Raw genomic sequence first — 20,935 nt, forward strand, 5'->3', positions numbered from 1 at the left:
GAAGAATATCATCAGCATAAGCAAGGTATGAAATAACTATTAACCGAACAATAGAACGAGTACGTAAATTTTGCTACAAATGAAAAGAGTTTAGGGCAGTGAAAGAAATAACTTAGTTGGCTTGTCTGTTCTAATCCAATAATCGACTTTTGTTAATCCGATAGTCCCCGAGAAAAAAGAAGTACCCTTGCAAAGAGTGAAGCAGTTACGTTTTTTAGAATATAAAATAGCAGCTTATATAAAGCCAATAGCCTGAAGATCCCAAAACAAGTATTCAATCCAAAATCATACGGATTTGTCATCACGGTGCCAAGGTACACGTTTTTCAAGTAAAGACACATGACGTTCAAAGGTTTCACGTATGGGGTGAGACTGAGTGCCCTACGTCAATGTGTTTTTTTATTCTCTCACTTGAAAAGATTTATTTTTCCTGGTCAGGCAAAAGTTACAATCTTATGTAACTTCACAAATAAGGGCCTAAAAAGGAAATGGAAAATTGGACACCTTCCTTTGTTTCCAAACTATCTGAATAGTCCTGACTAAAATAAGTGAATATTTTATACGAGTGTAGACGAGATAGGGATTTCATTATTTTCAATAAGAAATTCAGTTTTTATTTAAAATTAGCGCATTAAAGAGGAAGAAAAGATTAAATTAATAAAGCATTTTGCTAATTTTTGATTTCCTTTGTTTACAGTTTTAACAGTTAATATTAAGGTATTTTTCCTTCTCCTCTTTTCATCCTGTGACTGGTTGTGTGGAATTTCTTTCTCCTGATTTTTCTGTAGTGCTTGGAAAGGCATTCATCATGCCTGACCCCCATGATTCAGGGGGATCTGTTTCATCTGCTATTCTCACGGTGAGGACAGTATCATTAGAGTCTGGTTGACTAAAACAGGGCAGCCTGGTCTCCTTAATCCACCATTGGGTGTATTTGTGAAAGGAATTATGCTGTTGAGGAACCAATTTAATGAATGCCATACTAGAGATAGGGAAGCTATATTTGGCTGATAACCTATAATTAACTCCTGCAAGAAGGATTTCTCAGTCCAAGGCTCTCAAGGATTGCACTTGAACCCCCCCCCCCCCCCACTTGAACCCCCCTTGGTCCCTGATGGACAAAGGTTTCACATGAGTACTTCTGCTATTTGGTCAACAGACATCTGACAAGATGAATATTGATGGGTTTATCCTTACTCCCTAACTTGACCTTCCTGAATTTATTTTGGTAAAATTCTAGTTAATTGACTTCTTGCTAGGCTATCTCAGAAAGGGTTTAGGTTAAGAAAATGAAACTTTCTGGGATGGGTCTACAGGCTAAAGTATGTCATGGGAAGGTATTTTAAAGTACCCATCTTCACTGCTTCTCCCTCTAGTGGACCCTGAAATTTGCCTACATTACAGGTCTATACCTATTGAAATTTTGACAAAACAACATTTTTACCTTAATTTTCAATTACTAGTTGCTTTTTCTCTGCCTTCAGTTCTGAAAATTCAATGTTATTTGAGTAGAATTTTGAGCCATATCATTTTTTTTTCAAAATTTAGGAAATGTATTTGCATATCTACAAAACATAAAATGAAAATTGAGCAAAGTTATGAAGCTGAAAACAATTTTGTTATACTTCAATTAAGCAGAGGATCTATTTTGCAAGGTTTCACTTTCATAACGCACATATTTTTGAAGGTCATCAAAGGTCAGGGCCCTATAGAGGGAGAAGGAGTAGAGGTAGGCTAGTTGCTTCAAAATACCTTCCCAGGACATACTTTAGCCTGTAGACCCATCCCTGAAAGTTTTATTTTCCTAACCTAAACCCTTTCCAAGATAGCAAGAAGTCAATTAACTAGAATTTTACCTTTATTTCTATTCTGGGTATGGAAAAAAGAATTTAAGACATATATTCCCTGTGTCATGATCTGCAATCACTGCCAAAGGCGTGGCCACACTGCCAAAGTATGTTGCAGTAAACCAAGTAAATATGTTGCAGTAATGTTCAAGATGTGCCAACAACTGCCTAACATCTTCTTGTACTATCAAAAGAGATAATAATACACCATTCAAGTGCCCAAATTGTCTTGGCAACCATCATGCTAAAGACAAAGCATGTCCTATAACAAAGAATGTTGAAAAGGCTATTGTTAAGGCAGTACAAGAAAAAATCACTATTGGTGCTGCAAAAAAGTATGCATAGCCTATATTCTTAAATCCAACATGCAACTGGATGACATGACTCCAATTCTTTCTAATGAAGGATTCTCTCCCATTCCATCCCCTGAAAATCCCACTCTGAGCCCATTCATGTCAACTCAACAAAGAGTCTTGAACCCTTAATTAATAAAATATTTGATGATATCTTAACAGTTAGAATTCCTGAAATGATCAGTTCATTTCTATCCTCAAAATTTAAACAAATCCAAGATTCTATCTCAGGCTGTTCAGAAAAAAATGTTTCAAGATTTTAGTTCCTCACATGCATCATCTGATCTCAGCTCAAATCATTCTATTTCTGAAGATGATTTGGAATCTATTGACCCTGTCCCAATCTATTTCACCTGTAAAACCAACATCAGAAATATCCCAAAAAAACTTCTTCAACAAAAATCAATTCCTCAAAAGAAATGCAAGTGCTCTCTCACCTATCTCAAAACAGAAAGCAACTAAAAACAAACAGAAACAATCCTTAGTATCAAAGACAGCCAGCAGTTTAGAATGAAAATAGCTCAATTTAATGCAACAGGTATACCCATTCATTGTTTGGTCGAGTTAAAAAGGCTTTTGCATATTGAATCCCCAGAAATTGTTTGCATCCAAGAATCCCATTTGTCCCCTGGAAGATCAATCAATGGAAATACTAGTTATAAAGGTCAAGATGGATGATCTCCCCCTCACCTGTCAGTAGTTAATATTTATATAAATAAACCCTCTACTTTCAAGAAGTAATTAGATCTTTCCCCAAACCAACTAATACTTAGAGATTTTAATCTTCACCATCCCCTGTGGGACTCAACCCACCCTAGAGACCCTCAATCATTGTTGCTCTTGGACTCAATCTCTATCAGTCAGAATTCCCACACACTAATCACACCTAAGAATTTAGGAACTTATGTGCATTCCTCCAATGGTAAAAATTCAACCATTGATCTTTCTTTTGTTGGTAGCAGACTATCTGTTTATAGTAAGGTGTCCAGGTTCTATGACAATCTTGGCAGTCAGCATTACCCACTTATTACAGAACTGTCAAAAAGACCAGTTCTCTCTAAATTCAACATTGCTCCTAGATGAATTTTCAATGAGGATAATTGGAAACCATGGGTATTTAAATTGGGGAGTATGGTACCTGATCTAATTAATGATATTGATGATTTAAATGATAATATCACAACTATGATCTGGCATCCCAAGTTAGTCTACAGTCTGCATTGACCCAGTCCTGATCAATTCCTTTCTTGAACATATTTATGGTTTGGGACTGGATGATCCTATTAAGGACAGCATGTACAGAGAGAAATTGTTGCAACAAGAGACTTGCAGCTTCTTTGTGTTACCTCTTGCCACACTTGCAAGGGATGAGAAGGATACTTGACTTGAAAGGTAATTTTCTTATAGTTTGTAAGTAGCAATTGTATCTCCTATCTTCCTTTGATAGACTAGGGTGTGGAGGCTGAGTGACACAAGGCATTCCTCACACAGCTTGTCTTGCAAAGCGGACATTTGTGGGCTTATAATAACAAAAGATGCACTTTATAATGTGCTGAAGATATATATTAATTACATATCAAGAGTCTCTTCCATATTAATCATCATTTTGGAATTTCTTTCATACAACCTAGAGGTATGTCCGGCCACTCAGGAAAGATATATTTAGAATGAGTGTTGAATGGTACTAATATCTTGTTATTGTGTTTTCTTATCTAGATAGATCCTTCCAGCACAATTGCACCTCAACCCCCTCTAATTGGGCCAGGTAAATCATTAAGGCACATGCAAAAATTTGTTCTTCTGTCAATATGCAGTATTTTTTTTTGCTTGTTTTTCATTAGCAATTGTTCTGCAATGTCAAATAAATCCAATTGAAAAAAAAATGTAAAATTAACAGACTTGTAAATAGCCTTGGGTTATACCTGGGCCTATTTAAGGATTGGGTGGGGGGGGCACAGTTCCATTGCAAGAGCACTGATTACTCGATTCAGAAAGAGCATTGATAATCCTTTACATTTAGGTTTGAATAATTTTTGTTGATGGCAGGTCTTGAACCACAATTCCTATAATTTCAGTAAGATTTAACCTATAGTTAGATTTTTTTTTTTCTAAAGTCTTTAATTTTTTGTAATTAGGCATTTGCAAAAGTATAAATGGCCTCATTTCTGCTGGAAGTTTTTCTACTTGCAGTTTTCTGATTCAAAAAATGAGAGAAAATAGCTCAAGGACATAGTTTGAGAAATAGATTTGAACTATCTGTTTTAATAGTTTTGTGTGTGCAGTAAAGGTATTTGATTTACCATTTATGGAAATGTTATTGCTGACTAGTGTCTAGCTGATAATCTATGGAATTGTATTTGCATGAGATGTATTTTACTGCCTTTGGATACAGATATTAATTTCTTGAAGTGCTATAGATTTGTTTCTAAATTTGTTGTTTTTGAAAACATTTTTTATGGTATGATTTTGGCTTCCAGATCTATTCTTAAAAGTTTCTGTCATTTCATGACAGAAGAGAGAATGGTGCATTTAATTCATATGTGTTTCTACAGTACACTATTGACATATTATGTTCGTACACTTTCAACAATATGACGATATACTTTAAAAACAAAACATGGGCTCTTAAACATATATGGTTAATCACACCCAAAGTTTTATATCAGACATTATAAAATGGAAACTGTTGAGGATCAATGTCTTCCCTGAAAATACAACACAAAAAACATTCAAAGGAGAAAGAAGGGGTCTAAAGGGTGTTTATTTAGTGCATTAAAAATTTCCTTTAGGCAATTTTGAAGCAAATATATCCCACATTACTTTTATAAAGGAAATACTATTATATATATTTAAAACTATGTATATTTACTTTAAAGACAATACATAGACTCTTAAACATATTAAATAAAAAAACAAGTTTTTTTCAACTGAAAGTAAGGAGCACCATTGAAACTTAAAATGAACAGAAATTACTACATACATGAAGGGAATTGCACTCTCCTTAACACCTCACTCCTTATGCTAAAGTTTTTAGTACTTTTCAAAAAACCGTCTTATTGTTCTAATTAAACAGCCCTTGTGCATCAGGAGTCTTTCTTAAAGAATTGGGACAAAATTCAAACTTTAGCAAAAAGAGCAAGCTGTTGAGGAGAGGGCAACCCCCTTCATTATCATAATAATTTCTCTTCATTTTAAGTTTTAATGTTGCTCCTTACTTTTGGTTGAAAAAAGTTTGTTTTACTATTTAATTTCTGGTCGTTTTTAAATAATGCCAGGAAACCTGATCCTACCTCTATGGACCTCACCATGGAAATATCCTCTAGATAATCTAATCCTGGCAAAAATTTACCTGTAAAATTACTCTTAACCACTCCCCAGGTAAATTGAGCCAGAAAAGAGGAAGCATGACATATAAAAAGAATTCTGGTAAATTCCCACAGTGTATGATTTCCTCTGACAAGTTAATTCCTTGGATACTTCCCTCCCCATGAAAAAATCCCCCTGTGGAAAAACCCATAGCAGAAATTCTGCCCCCTCACCCAAAAATGTATGCATGCATCCCAATAACAAATACTTTCACAAATAGTGAAATCTAATTGATAATCTAACTACTACTGCGTTGGTGAGAAGCAGCCCCTTTCACATACTAAATAATTTCTGTTTGTTTTAAGTGTTAATGTTGCTCCTTACTTTCCGTTAAAAGATTTTTTTTTTATTTAATTCATTAATAAGCAACAGTATGCTGATACGTTTTTAATATGAAATTGTAAATGTCAGACAAAACTAAAATAAAATATTGGCATTATTAATAACATGTTTTTACATACAAGGGCAAAACAGCCCCCATATAAGAGGATAATTTGAACATAGGATTTAAGCTGTCTGGAAAAATGTCCAAAACCAAATGCTACAAGTGAAAGGTGTGCTGCTATTGATAGCAAGAAAGAGACCATATTGTTTTTCTATGCTTCAAATCTTGATAAAATTATCTTTGTTGTGAAATAGATGGCGCTCTTGCATCTGCAGTTCAGTTCGTTTTTGGATCATGGTCTAAATTATGTTAAAATTGTAGTACATTTGCTTCAAAATGAAAACTAAATGAAACGAATTTGTTTTTCACCACAGCTAATAATTTTTGAACAGATATACTATTTTATGAATAGATGTGAATAGCAATTCTTGTATGAATTGGAGAATTTTATTTTTATTACTTGTTTCTATTTTTCAGTTCACTGTTGAAATTGATTAAAAAAGTAAAGCTCAAGATTGAAGATCCCTACCGAAGCTACATCCACGAAGCACAAAATCTATGACCATGGCAAATAATAGTGGCGATAGAATGCAGCCCTGCCTTACACCTGACTGAGCGGTGAACCAGTCCGTTAGGCCACCCTCTGTTTGTACTGTGCACATAATATCGAGGTATAACACTTTAATTATATTTACAATTTTTATCGGGATCCCATAATGTGTTAAGAATTTCCACATGTTTTTGCGGTGTATTGAGTTGAAGACCTTGAAAAAGTCTATAAATACTGTGAGTAGTTGAACTTGTCATTCATTAGATTCTTTGAGCATGACTCTCAGGCTAAATATTAGGTCATAACATGATCTGTTTTGGCAGAATCCATGTTGTTTATCCATAAGAGCTTTCTCCAATTTACTTTGAATTCTATTGAGAATAATTTGGCACAAAACCTTGCTACAAGCTGATTGTAAAGTGATGCCTCTTCAATTATCACATTTAGTCTTCTGTCCTTTTTTGAAGAGTTTGACAATTACTGCCTTTGACCATTCATTCGAGACTTTTTCATCGTCCCAAATACGCGAAAAAAGGTCAAACATGGGCACTGCTAGGGCGTTTCTACCATATTTCAACAATTCTGGGAGTATGCCATCATTGCTAGTTGCCTTTCCGTTATTCAAAGTCTTTACAGCTTCTTGTACGTCACTCAACAAGAGAGGTCCGGAATTTATTCCAAAACCAAACAATGTTTCTTTGGGGATATTTAAAGAAGTTGTGGGAGGTACCTGATTTAATACCTCACTGAAATGCTCCATCCAGTGTCGGATTATGTCATCTGTCTGGGTTAATAAGATGCCTTGCTTGTTTTCAACTTGGGTTGAAGAAGCCTTCGAAATACCCGCAAGCTCCTTTGTTATAATAATATAATAATATTTATTTCTAACCCACATACATCAAAAAGATAAATAGTGGAGTAAAAACTTGAAGAAAAACGGAAAACAAATAACAAAATAAAAAAAACAAATAACAAAAAAACGAGAGTCAACAATAGACATTAATCATACAAACGGATCAGACCGTGGTGAGGCGACAAACGCTGATACGCCATTTCTGAGAGCTTTTTGTGTAGATCAGTCAGCTTCTCAGTAATGTTCGGAAGATGGAACTTTTTGATTATCTTTCGATTCTTATACCACAGAGGAAGATAGAGAAGAAATTTACAGAAACGGAAATAAGAGGATCGAATATCGCTAATATCTTTTTTCTTAAATATAGGGTAAAGCCCAGAAAGGTAAAGAACAGAATGATCGGAAAAAGTAGAATAAAGCTTACCAAGGGCAATACGATTGTATTTCCCTCGATTGGCTACAATTTTAGAGTAACCAATCTGGGTTTTCACTCTAGCATCCCAGACAGCACGCTCCCGAAGAGTTTTAAGATTTTTTGTAATTGTAATACCCAACCACCGGATCGAATCTACATGAGGGATAGAAAAATTTTGAAAAATTAGAGGCCTAGGAGAACAGGGAACATTGAAAGAAAGATACTCACATTTATCAACATTAAGCGAAAGACCGATTTTAGTAAAAGAAGAAGAAACTTTATGAACCATCTGCGATAGACTGAGTTTAGACCGGCTAATTAGAAGAATGTCATCAGCATAAGCAAGGTAAGAAATATCACTCAAACCAACAAAACACATAGAAGAAATATTCTCAAGAATACCAGAGATACAAAATTTGAAAATACTAGGAGATAACACTCCACCCTGCCGTACGCCCCGACGAACAAGAACATTAGAAGATGAAAGGGCACCATTAGTTTAATTCGAAGATAAGAATTACTATACCAAAACTTTAGAAGAAAAATAACTGAAAGGTTAATACCGTGACTATAAAGAGAGTAAAGAGCCTGACTATGTACAACACTATCGAAAGCCTTAGAAAGATCAAGAGCACAAATATGAAGACCATACCCTTTAGCCGAAGCATCTTTAAGAAGGAAAGCAAGAGCACGGTGAGCGTGCTGGCACCCGATGCCAGACCGAAAACCAAACTGATTCTCCCCGAAATTAGCATTCATACTTATGAAAGGAAGTAGGATGTGTTCAAGGATTTTACTAAAATTACAAGCAACCGTGATAGGCCTGTAAGAAGAACAATCCAAAGGAGTCTTACCTCGTTTAAGTACAGAAGTGACAGTTCCACACAAAAAGCTGTCAGGAACGAGGGAACAACAAAGGCACATTTGCAAAAACAACTGTAAATGGAAAAACAAAGACGGGCAATTTATTTTTAGATGACAAGCACTGATACCGTCAATATCAAGAGAACTTGATTTCAATTTCTTAACAGATGCAATTACAGCGTCAACTGAAACGGGAATAACTTGTGCCTGAGTCAGGGAAGGCGGGAGAACCGAATCAAGCAGTTTCGAATAAAGCGCGTGCACTGCATAATTCACTTTGGAAAATATAACTGAATAGTGGTCAGACCATGCAGAAGGCGTAATGGGGCAATTAGGATTTGCCGAGTTATTTAAATTAGCTGAATTAATCACTTTGTCCCATTCTTTCTTATTGGTAGGATATTCTAACCCTTTGTAACGGCTCAATCGCAGACATTTCTTGAACTCACGCTTAGTTTTTTGTTTTATTTCAAACACATTCCCAGCTAATGGTCGACCGTTAGCAACCCATATACGCAGCCACAATTTGGCTTTATTTTTCACACTTTTCAGCTCAGGGTCACACGACCAGATTGGTTTCCTTGTACTTTTCCTCGCTCGCTCTTGAGGGACAGCAACCTCCTCAGCGCGTTTTAAACACCACACGATTTGGTTGTAATAATGATTCAGATCGTAATTACTTTTAGTAGGACTAACACTCAGCTGGAGTAGATGAAAAGGTACACGTAAAGAACCAAGGAGAATGGCCAGGGTTGAAATATATAATGGTATATTAACATTTTTCCAATTACTCCGCACAAACCATTTAGAGGCAGGAGCACAAGCCTGGTCAGTACTATCTTTTCTAATCGAAAAGCATAGCGATAAAGGAAGGTGATCAATATCTTGCTCATCTTCGTGGACATGCACTGCTGAAGATGTAATGAACGGGGAACAAATCACGTGATCAATATCCGATAAGCTGCCGGAATTATGCACATACGAGAAGGGTAGATCCTTCGCAATTATTCTGTAATCAGGGAGACAATCAAGTAGGTTCACAGTACGAGCGGAATCACGTTTTACATCAGTGTTCATATCTCCAATAATAATAAATTCGTACCCATTTTTGCTTATACTTTGAAGGAGAGTTTTCAAACTAGAGCATGCTTTAGAGAATTTATTAAGCGATGTCATATTCTTCCCATCGTGAGGCAGGTAAGTGTTTATCAATACGGTTTTACCAAGTCTTATAGCCAATAAATGTTCATCAAAGAAATAGCATGACGGGGACAGAAAGCTGAGCTTTTGTTTTATAATACATGCTAAACCCCCTGAAGGCCTTCCAAAAGTAAATTTAGCATTTGTTGTGAAAACAAAGTGGGCGGAACTACGGCGCAGGAAATTAACACTCGTTGCGGTCAAAAGATGTTCCTGAAAGCATACAATGTCAAACTTACTGTACAGTTCATCAATGGTCAGGTCCTTGTTTTTCGTCCCATTAATATTGAAGGACACGAGTGATACTAATTCAGACATTAGTTTGTTTTCGGTAACTTGCGACTGACAATTGCTTTCAATTTAGGGCAAGTGAGGCTAAACGAAACATGATCACCTCCACAGTTTGCGCACTTAGGTGACAAATTGCAAGGCGAGTCTCTATCTGAAACATGAGGACCGGCACATCGCGCACATTTTGGTGTAACACTGGGACAAGACGACTGGAGATGGTCAGGGGATCGGCAATTGTTACAGCACCGGGGAATCGCTTTGAACTCATAAACACTTAGGATTTCGTATCCAACTTTGAGACCATATCTAAATGCTTCGACTCTTGATGTTGCATCAGAGAATTCAAGTTTTACTGCAAGCGATTTCCCTAGCCTAGAGGCACCAGAAACACCAGGGCACGATATCAGGTGGGACAGTTCAAAATCAGGCGGGATTCCCTTCAGGAGTCCGTAAAACTTCTTGGTTAGAACTTTCGCAGAAGAGCCAGTAAACGTATAGCATACACAATACGACTATCTCCCCGTCTGGCGGTTACTTCACCCTGATCAGCCATAGTTTCGAGGTACACCCTCTTATCATTCCTAGTCCATGTTTTGACTTGTTTATTGAGATGCTTATACTGTGCTTTTAGGTCATCTAGATATTCTCTAGTGCATGTTGTGTTATGCTCATGCCTATCTCCGTGAATTTTGACTTCTGCCCTTTGATCAATGATATCCCAGGTACTTTCAAATATCCACTGCTCCTTCTTCTTCCTGTTATATCCCACAACTTCTTGTGCTGCCTCTTTCAGGGATTTGATGATAATTTCCCATTGACCGTCATTTGACAACTGGAAAAAATTTGACAAAGTAGATGTATACTTTTGTAATACATACAGGTCCTGCAGTTTTCTCACATTAAATGATTTTACTGACTGCTGGGGCTTTATGACAGTTTTTAAGTTTCAGCTTAAACTTAGCAATAACAAGTTGATGGTCGGAATAGCAGTCGGCACCTTGAAAGGTCCTAACATCCTCTAAACAACGTCTTAGGTCCTTGGCAATTAAAATATGATCTATTTCATTTCTTGTTACACCATCAGGCGAGTTCCAAGTATATTTGTGTATTTGTTTATGAGGGAATCATGATGCGCTGATGATAAGTTAATGAGTCGCACAGAAGTCAATTAAACGTACGCCATTATCATTGATTTCTCCAGTCCATGCTTACCAAGGATAGCTAGGGCATAGGAGGCATCACTTCCAACTTTAGCGTTGAAGTCCCCACACACGGTCACAATAACATGCCGATGCGCTTTAGCAACTACATTTGACAAAGCGCAATAAAAATCATCTTTGGTCTGATCACAGGTGTCATTGGTTGGAGCATACACAACAATAACTGTCAATTTGGACAGAGAAGTGGCAAAGCGAGCACGAACGATCCGCTCATTAATAGGTTCCCAGTCCACAATACATTTTTTGGCCCAACTGCTTAATGCCATTCCAACACCTGCCTCTTTTCTAGTTTCAAGTCCAGAATACAAAATATGGTATGTCTCACTATTCAAAGTACCAAAACCGGTAAGTCTGGTCTCAGAAAGTCCAGCAATGTCAATACTGAACTTATCAAGGGTCCTCATAACACTGTTAAGTTTTCCTGGTTGTGTTTCTTGATTAACTGTTCTGACATTCCAGTAAAACACTCGGTCGTTTTCAAGAATCCTGTCTGGGAGCGTGCGTTAGTCGTCATCACAGAAGAAGTCAATCCGAGGCTATCTGCTGCTGTTTCTTGAGTAATCGGTTCTTACAGTGGCGGGTTACTAACCCTCCCGACCAACCCTCCTTCTTTTTCCAGGCTTGGGAATGGCTGTATGATTACAGGTGGAGCTAAAACAAACGTTTATTTTTTTGGGGTGGGGGGAGTTTAAGTCCCAAGGGATTGCATTCTAGGGGGTAGTAACCTCAAAGGAAGGGCATAATTTGTCCATCCAAAATTATTAATTCTTTAGAAGAATATGCTAATCTTCAGATAAGAAAGTAATATTTTTCAAAAATTAACCGTCACCTATATAATATGTCCAAAATAATGGTTCTGTCTTTCATTAATGTTTGTATGTAAAAAATTTCGGTATTTCACAATAGGCTGGCTTTGAATGAAAGAAGTAGAATATATATCCAGTTTTAGTAAATTTCAAGGCCATCTCTACTTATGTGTGTTCTCACATACTTACAATTACAAAATACCTGACATGAATCTCACAAATGCCTAACAATAATCTCTGTTCATGCTTAGGATGTTCTATGTGGATTTGTGGTCCCTGATTTGAGTAAGGATGCGATTTTACATTTGAAATTGTTTTAGATGAGTCCAGCAAGTTCACAGAATGCCAAAGCATAACTTCAAATTGCTTCGGACATGTAACTTCCTGGTCCAAATCTTTGGATTTGTGACAGTCCACTTTGAAGTATGGTAGAATCTATTGGTACATTAGCTTTTAGAAAAATAGTTAAATGTTATTGTCATATAATCATATTATTTATTATTAAATGTTATTGTCATATAATGCATGCCCTGCTTGGCATCCGGGATTGACAAAAGATCAAACAGATAGACTTGAGACAATACAAAAAAGAGCTGTAAAAATTATACTTGGACTTAACTACTCAACTTACGAGGATGCACTGAAACAACTCAATTTGGACTCACTTGATAGTCGTAGACATGGCTTAACATATAGATTTGGACTGAATTGTTTGAATTCTCCAACTGATTGTCGTCTATTACCCAACCTTGAGAGCCCCCCAACTGAAGGACCAGTTACTAGACTCCAACAAATAAAAAAGAATTGTCCACAGTTACTGACTTGCTTAGCCTGTAGTACTCAGAGATATCGCAAATCATTTGTTCCATATTTTACCCGTCATTTTAATAATATTGACGCAACTAATATTTAATGTTTGATTAATATGTGTTTGATTAATATAATGTTTGTTGAAGTTTTCCTGTGAGTGTTTTTGAAGGTATAAATTATTTTTGTCATGACATGTTAATGCTAGCTCCGGCTATTGTAGTGAATAAATATATTCTATATTCTATCAGCACAAAAAAAGTATTATCACTCTTGAAGAAGAATAATTCGTGTATAATTCCTACTCTAAAAAAACATATTGTAGAATAATCCTGAGTCCTGAAGTAATGGTAATATCACACTGGTGTCGCTTTGATGGTTGGAGAATTTCAAGACGAATTGTGTATTGTGGTATTCCAATAAAACTTTGTAGAGCTTATTTAATTCTGGCCTGAAATTGATATACTCTAAGGCTAATAAAAAGCAGGAAGGGGTATATTCGAAATGGGTATATTTGCCTGCTCGTCCTTCAAGATTGCAAAGGATGCAAAAGAATGTTGAATAAGTCAAAAGAACAAAATAGAAAATGAACTTTCTTTTGGGAAAAATGACTGCTGTCCTATTTGGATGTTATCTCACATCCATCGCTGATATGGCTCAATAAGTCATATCTTATACAGCCCTAGTTGCATATTTGCTTAAACTTTATAGCTATGAACCAGAAGATGATTCAAGATGAAGTGAATGCCTTTGGAAGTTATTTCTCATAGCTATTGGTGTAACCCTGTTATTAGAAAACCAAAGTAATTTTATGGATAAAATTGACTTTAGTTATATGACATTTCCTGAACCCTGAACAATTTTAAGGTTAATGTTTGGCATCTGGTTTTTTGCCTACTCACAGTAAAGAGCATATCGTGTATAATCTCTTTGTCTTTTTACAGGTTTCATTAAATACAGTGGGATGTCATGGAAACAATAAGAAAGGGTTCATTTGATCGCTAATTTTAAGTTGTATCGGCGAAAAATCGAACAGAAAGTGAAGTGACGCCCTGGGTGCCCCCACCCTGCTATCACCTGGGTGCCTTTGGAACCTCCTGATCTGCAACTGATCAATCTGCTATGACGATTTGTGGTCATTAAATTTGTTGCAGGCAAACTAATCGCGCAAGTAAAGTTCAACAGTCTTTATCAAATCTGTATCTACAGCATTATATACAGCAAATTGATTTATCAAGATATAGACCCAGACTCGTCAATAAGACATTTGCGTCTCTGGCAGGTGTTAATAGAAGGTGTTCAGATTCTACAAAGTGATCTAGAATTTAAACATAGGGTGAATGTTTTTACATTGCGAGGAAACCAAGGATATTATATGTTCTATTTAAATCCATGAATAAAAATCATGGGTTTCTTTTAATGATAAAATCTTTAATCTTTTTTAAGGGATGGAACCAGTTGGTTAATGATAGAAGTGATGAATCAGATTAAGTGAATGTTAAATGTGGAGTGACTCAAGGCTCTTAGTTTGGCCTTTGATGTTCTATTGTAGCCTATATTAATAATTTGAATGTTTGCATCTAAAAGATATCGAATCACGGGACACTTATAGGTGCATTTTCTAAGATGAAGTTACGTGGCTTTGGCTGATGACATAGAATTTCATGGCAACTGTGACTGGGTCAGTTTTATTTGTGCGGCTGAACGCAAGAAGAATCCTTTACACAGACAGACGGATGTGAGTGAATAAACTCTGTTCAAATCATAGAGAGAGTGTAGATTAGTTCTCTATCGAAAAAACTAATTTTTTCTTTTGAATCTAGTGCACTGAACTAGTAAGTGGATATCTCCCGGCACCTGCTTATATAAAACTATGTGTAAAAGCGTGCAGTTGATGATGTTGGGACAATTGATGAACTAGGAAAATTAGGATAACTTTGGGTCAATTAGGTGTTCGTTGCCAATAGTTTTTCCAACTTGTGGAATAACCTTCTCAAGGAGCTGAAAAACAAAAGAGATCAGAACGGTTTTCGAACTTCTCTCTGGGTAAGTTTTTTTATCTTAGTAATGTTTTGTAGGTAGGAATCACAGTCAAACCAAGATTTTTTTTTTTCATCTGAGGGCAGTTTTGGGCCCGACGTCGCAAAGCAAGTAGTTCATAATTGATGGAAATACTATATATATTTAAAAGCATACAATTTAAATGTATTTAAAAGCATACAATTTTAATATATTTAAATGTCATACAATAAATTTCAGCACCTCTATTTAGATTGCCTAATTTTGGCTCTTCGACCTCAAATATCACTCCTTTCAGTCTTCAACATTACCTATATAAGTAGATTGCTTATCTTTTGACTCGTCATTATGCAGGGATTATTTAATGTGGTAAAAAATAGTTAAAAGTTAACCAATATAGGTTGAAATATTGCAGTTTGACTGTCCTAAATCAAAAGGCATCAAGGACGCTTTTCATAAACATCAATCATTCTTTATCAATGCTTGAATTTCTTATGAAAAAATTGCTATAATGAATGCAATAAAGAGTGCAAATATTTTCAGAGCCATATAAATTTACACATATAGTATAATAGTTTAATGCCAGAACAGACACCAATATATATTTGTATATATATATATATATATATATATATATATATATATATATATATATTTATTTATATATATGTATATATATATATATATATGTATATATATATGTATATATATATATACATATATATATATATATATATATATATATATATATATATATATATATATATATATATATATATATATATATTTATATATATATATATATATATATATATATATATATATATATATATATATATATATATATATATATATATATATACATATATATATATATATATATATATATATACTTTGTACTCTTGTATTGAGTATAATAGTTTAACGCCAGAACAGACACCAATGAATTGGCAAAGTATAGTGAATAGGAAGTTCTATGGAAAAAACAAAAACAAATTTCCATAAAGCTTATGGACAGGGGGACAAGCATTCGAACCAGTTTAAAAAAAAATCGTAGTATTTAAGGATTTCTTAGCTTATAGGTTGCAAATCTGGGGCTTATATTTTAATGTAAAAATGCAATATTAAGATATATTGAGTAGATTTTTCACAAACACATTTAAGTTGGTATTTAAAAATTTCTGAGGTTATTAACTATAGATCTGAGCCTAATGTTGCATTATAGAATACGACTGCTTTTTATCATTACTGCATCTGCCTTGTTTCTACTATTTAAACAATCTTAATGGCTGTTATTGATAAAACAGTCAACACTACTATTAATATATAAGAATGACGCCAACTAAAAACACCTTCCACAGAAATTCGTAATTAAATCTTTGTTTACAGTCTCTATATTTTTTTTTTCTTTTTTTATACCCTTTCAGCTTTTGGCTTCGGCCATTTTGATTCTCGGTGTTTGCTTGCAACTTTTTCTTGGATCGATTCTATGTTGATAATTTCTATGTTCTCCCTGACTTTCTTTCTGTTTTCATGGTTTTTTATGTTGTCGATTTTTCAATAATTTTTAAGCCTACGTGCTGTACCCAAGATGGATTAGCAAAGGTCTATGCCTAAGTATTGCCGCTTCTTTCTCTTCCTAGAAGTTTTTTTTTTACTCTCATTGTGTTCAGTACAGCCAGTGTAGTGTTGACAATCAGGTATGTGGACAAAGTCCCAGTCCCACATCCCCAGTATCTCAAGATCTATGCTATGTTCCTATCTGTTAACTATTTCTCTTTTTGTTTTCCAATGATTTGAGCTGGGGTTTCTTCAATTTTAACCCTACATCTCTCCACAAATGAACACATCTGCCAATCTACCGTGTATATTCAAGTAAGCTTAATCTGAATTTTTATGGCACTTGGTATTAAGCAAGTGACATATAGCAATCGCAAATTCTGTCGGTCTGTCTGTCTGTTTGTCCGTTTTTGCTAGTCTAGGCACTTTCAGATAAGATAGGACGATGAAATTTGGTAGGCGTATCAGGGACCAGACCAGATTAAATTAGAAATGGTCGTTTCACCGATTCGATCATCTGGGGGGAGTGGGGGACGGTTAATCCGGAAAAATTAGAAAAAATGTGGTATTTTTTTAATTTACGAACGGGTGATCGGATTTAATGAAATTTAATATTTAGAAAGATATCGTGTCTCAGAGCTCTTATTTTAAATCCCGACCGGATCCGGTGACATTGGGGGGAGTTGGAGGGAGAAACCTAAAATCCTGGAAAACGCTTAGAGTGATTGGGATGAAACTTGGTGGAAAAATAAGGACAAGTCCCAGATACTTGATTGACATAATCAGAACGATTCCGCTCTCTTTGGGGGAGTTGGGAGGAGGGTTAATTCTGAAAAAATTAAAAAAGAGGTATTTTTAACTTACGAAGGAGTGATCGGATCTTAATAAAGTTTCATATTTAGAAGGATCTTTTAACTCAGATCCCGACAGGATCCAGTGTCGTTGGGAGGAGTTGGGGGAAATAGAAATCTTGAAAACCGGAATTCTTGGAAAACGCATAGAGTTGAGAAATCGGGATGAAACTTGATGGGAAGAAGAAGCATAAGTTCTAGATACGTGATTAACATAATTGGAACGGATCCGCTCTCTTTAGGAGAGCTGGAGGGGGATATTAATTCGGAAAAATTAGAAAAATTGGGGTATTTTTAATTTAGTAACGGGTGACCGGCTCTTAATGAAATTTGATATTCACAAGTAACTCGTGTCTCCGAGCTCTTATTTTAAACCCAACCAGAACTGGTGACATTGGGGGGAGTTGGAGGGGGAAACTGGAAATCTTGGAAAACCTTTAGAGTGGAGAGATCGGGATGACACTTGGTGGGTAGAATAAGCAAATGTCGTAGATACGTGATTGAAGTAACCGGACTGGATCCGCTCTCTTTGGGGGAGTTAGGGGGGATCCAGTGCTTTTTCGAGTTTGGTGCTTCTGGACGTGCTTGGACGATGAAAATTTGTAGGCGTGTCAGGGACCTGCACAAATTGACTTGATAAAGTCGTTTTTCCCGATTCGACCATCTGGGGGGCTGAAGGGAGAGGGAAAATGAGAAAAAATGAGGTACTTTTAACTTACGAGTGGGTGATCGGATCTTAATGAATTTTGATATTTAGAAAGACCCCGTGTCTTGGAGCTGTTATTTTAAATCCTAACCGACAGTAAGCCTCTGATTTTCTTTTTAAATCAATCTGTTGAAACTTAGAATTTTGCTAGAGCTCATACCATATAAGTTCTTGGCTCTTCCGGCCTCGTCACAAATGCCATATGAGCTCTTAGCTCTTGTTTAGTTTATTTTCTTTATTTAATTTCACAAAGATATATCCATTTTATGATTTATCAATAGTTTTTAGTTGTATTTTTCTTGAAGTATTTCAAACTTCCTTTATCCCTCCTACACTTCAAGTAGATGTATGGTTAATATGTAGCCAAATGTCAGACTCTTGCCAACCTTATAGGCTAATGTTTTAAATTCATCAAAAAGAAGATTTCCAAAAAGAAATTAGAGAAAAGTGAAGAGACATGTTAAAATCGATAACAATTGATAAGAGATAAATTCGTATTGTAATTCAAACTTAAAACAAACAGAAATTACCACAAATAAAGAAAGGCTATTGTATTCTTAAACACTCTTAAAGGTTAGACTGGTATTTGCGCTTTGCTAAAAAGCTGTATGTGTGTTTTTATTTGTCAGTGCATCAAAACAGCAGAAAAAGAAAATAATACCATAAGGATAATTAACGATTACAAATAAGTACACCCCCCCCCCAACCATCTAAAAGGCTCAAGGACTATTTGTCATTGGAAAATTTTAGGTAGTCGGTTGGCATAGATGATTGTTAAAGCAACATTTCCAAGTGACGAATTAATAATTATTTAACAGTTAGTTTTGATTGCACTTGAAATGAATTGATTGAAAAGAATGGAAGCTTAATCTTAATTTTTTAATTTATTTTTAATTTTTCTTTATTATTGTGGATAAAAATTTACTTCATATTATACTATCGAGACTATATTAATTGTTTAAAAATAACATTATTTCCTGGAGGTGTTAGCTATTTTTAATTCTTCAGCAGTATCAGAATCAACGCTCCAGAATTGCCTATAATAAAAGGCGACCCTAAAACAAAATATATTATACTAGAAGCAATCAAATAGTTTGTGATAATGAACTGTAGTGAGGAGTGACATGGCTCATAATAAGCATATCAGAAAACCCTTTGTAGGGGTTTCAAGCTCCTACATAAAAATGTGGAATTTTGATTTATGGCCAGAAGAAAGATCGCGAATGTTTTTTGTCTTGTTTTTCTGGGGAGATCGTATCGAACTTGTGATCCTAGAAGATTGGGAGAGGGCTCATTTAAATTGAAAAAAAAATCATTTTCCTTTTTAAGTGACAAAATGTATTTAATGGCAACTAGCCTCCTTCCCACGCCCCTTTTTCCTCCAAAGGCACCGTATCAAATGTTTTAGATAGCCATTTGGCTCAGCATAGTTGAAAGGACCAGTAACAATGCCTTTGGAAATTATATGGACCCTGATAGTCCTTGGAGAAAGGCTTGTAAGCTACGTAATTTGCCCATTGGTTCAATATGAGGAGAATGCGTTTCCGGGGTAAATTTTTCACGGTGGAGGAGGTGATTTCCTGGAATGGTTTGAAAAACTGTTAGAAATAAAAAAAAAACTAGGTTTTTTGAATGAAAGTAAGGAGGTAAGATTAAAAGTAAAAACGATTAGAAATTATTCCATACATGAGGAATACAGAATGAATTATGCCGTTCTTTCTCGTATTTTACGCTAGAGTTTGACTTTTCGTCAAAATTCTTTAAGAAATAATGCTCAAGCAAAAGGACCTTCGAATTTTAATAAGATATTTCTAGAAAACATCATGACTTTAGCGTAAAAAGCAAGGATTGAGGTAGGGACAGCCCCCTCCCCCTCATATACGAAGTATATTTGGTCGTTTTAAGTTTTAATGCTGCTCTTTATCTTCAGTTGGAGAAACTATTTTTGTTTTTTTAATTTAATTTTTATCAAGTCAAATCCTGATTCGGTACAGAGCTATGCAAGTAAGTACGAACAACCTTAGGGACAGTAAATCCAATATACAAATTAATTACAGATTATTTCATCTTTTTTTAGGCACAAGTGTTCAAAAAATAAACTCAGGAGATGAAATTCCGCACCTCCCTTACTCACGGGGGATCAATCATAGGATATACCTTGAGAAAGATCTAAAGTACTCTGAAACTTCTAACGCCGGCTTAATTTTTACAATATTTGTAACATGACCCCTTGACAAGACCTTAAAAATCTAAGAGGGTAAGTTTTAAAAAAGACCTCATTTAAAAAAAATGAGAACATTTTTATCTCGCATTCTGAGACTTATTTTTCTCTTAAAAGTGTAGAATTTAATAAAACCTTAAAAGGTTTTCTTGAGATGAAATAAACGCAAGGGCTATGTTAGCATCAGCAACCTGTGTCAGCATATGGCTATGAAATTTCAATTCATTATCAGTTACTACTCCTAGGTCCTTCTCTGCCCTTACTCCTTCTAGTTGTTCACCCTGGATGAGTAGGTTAAGGCTTCGTTCAAGTATTTATCTATATTAATTACTAAAGTAAGAAAACAGTCATCCTCTCTCCTTCTGTTTTGTTTTTATTCACTATTTATTATATTTTATATATTATTTATTATATATTATTTATTAGGGTTTATATTTTATATGTTCGTTGTGTGGTGTGTGTTTGTGCTGTTGCATTGGTGATTTCGCTTTTCATTAGAAGTGTAATTAGGATTATTATATCTAAAATGCAAAACTTTGTTTTTGAACTATTGAATTCTATATTCAGGTAGTTTTAGCTAGCTCCCAGGTCCCCCTCACTTATTTTGAAGTGAGTATTATC

The 20,935-nt window shown here is 35.2% G+C and overlaps 1 long non-coding RNA gene across 2 annotated transcripts in view; it reads left to right on the forward strand.

Moving 5' to 3' along the window:
• The first annotated feature begins 642 nt into the window (after positions 1-642).
• The window catches only part of LOC136039499 (uncharacterized), a 110,929-nt gene continuing 90,636 nt past the window's right edge, over positions 643-20,935 (forward strand). For both annotated transcript variants that reach the window (XR_010620461.1, XR_010620462.1), the window contains exons 1-3: positions 643-717; positions 6,429-6,622; positions 13,902-15,003. This is a non-coding gene — a long non-coding RNA (uncharacterized LOC136039499). The remainder of the gene's footprint in view (positions 718-6,428; positions 6,623-13,901; positions 15,004-20,935) is intronic.

Source organism: Artemia franciscana, chromosome 19 (genome assembly GCF_032884065.1).
Source record: "Artemia franciscana chromosome 19, ASM3288406v1, whole genome shotgun sequence".
NCBI lineage: Eukaryota > Metazoa > Arthropoda > Branchiopoda > Anostraca > Artemiidae > Artemia > Artemia franciscana.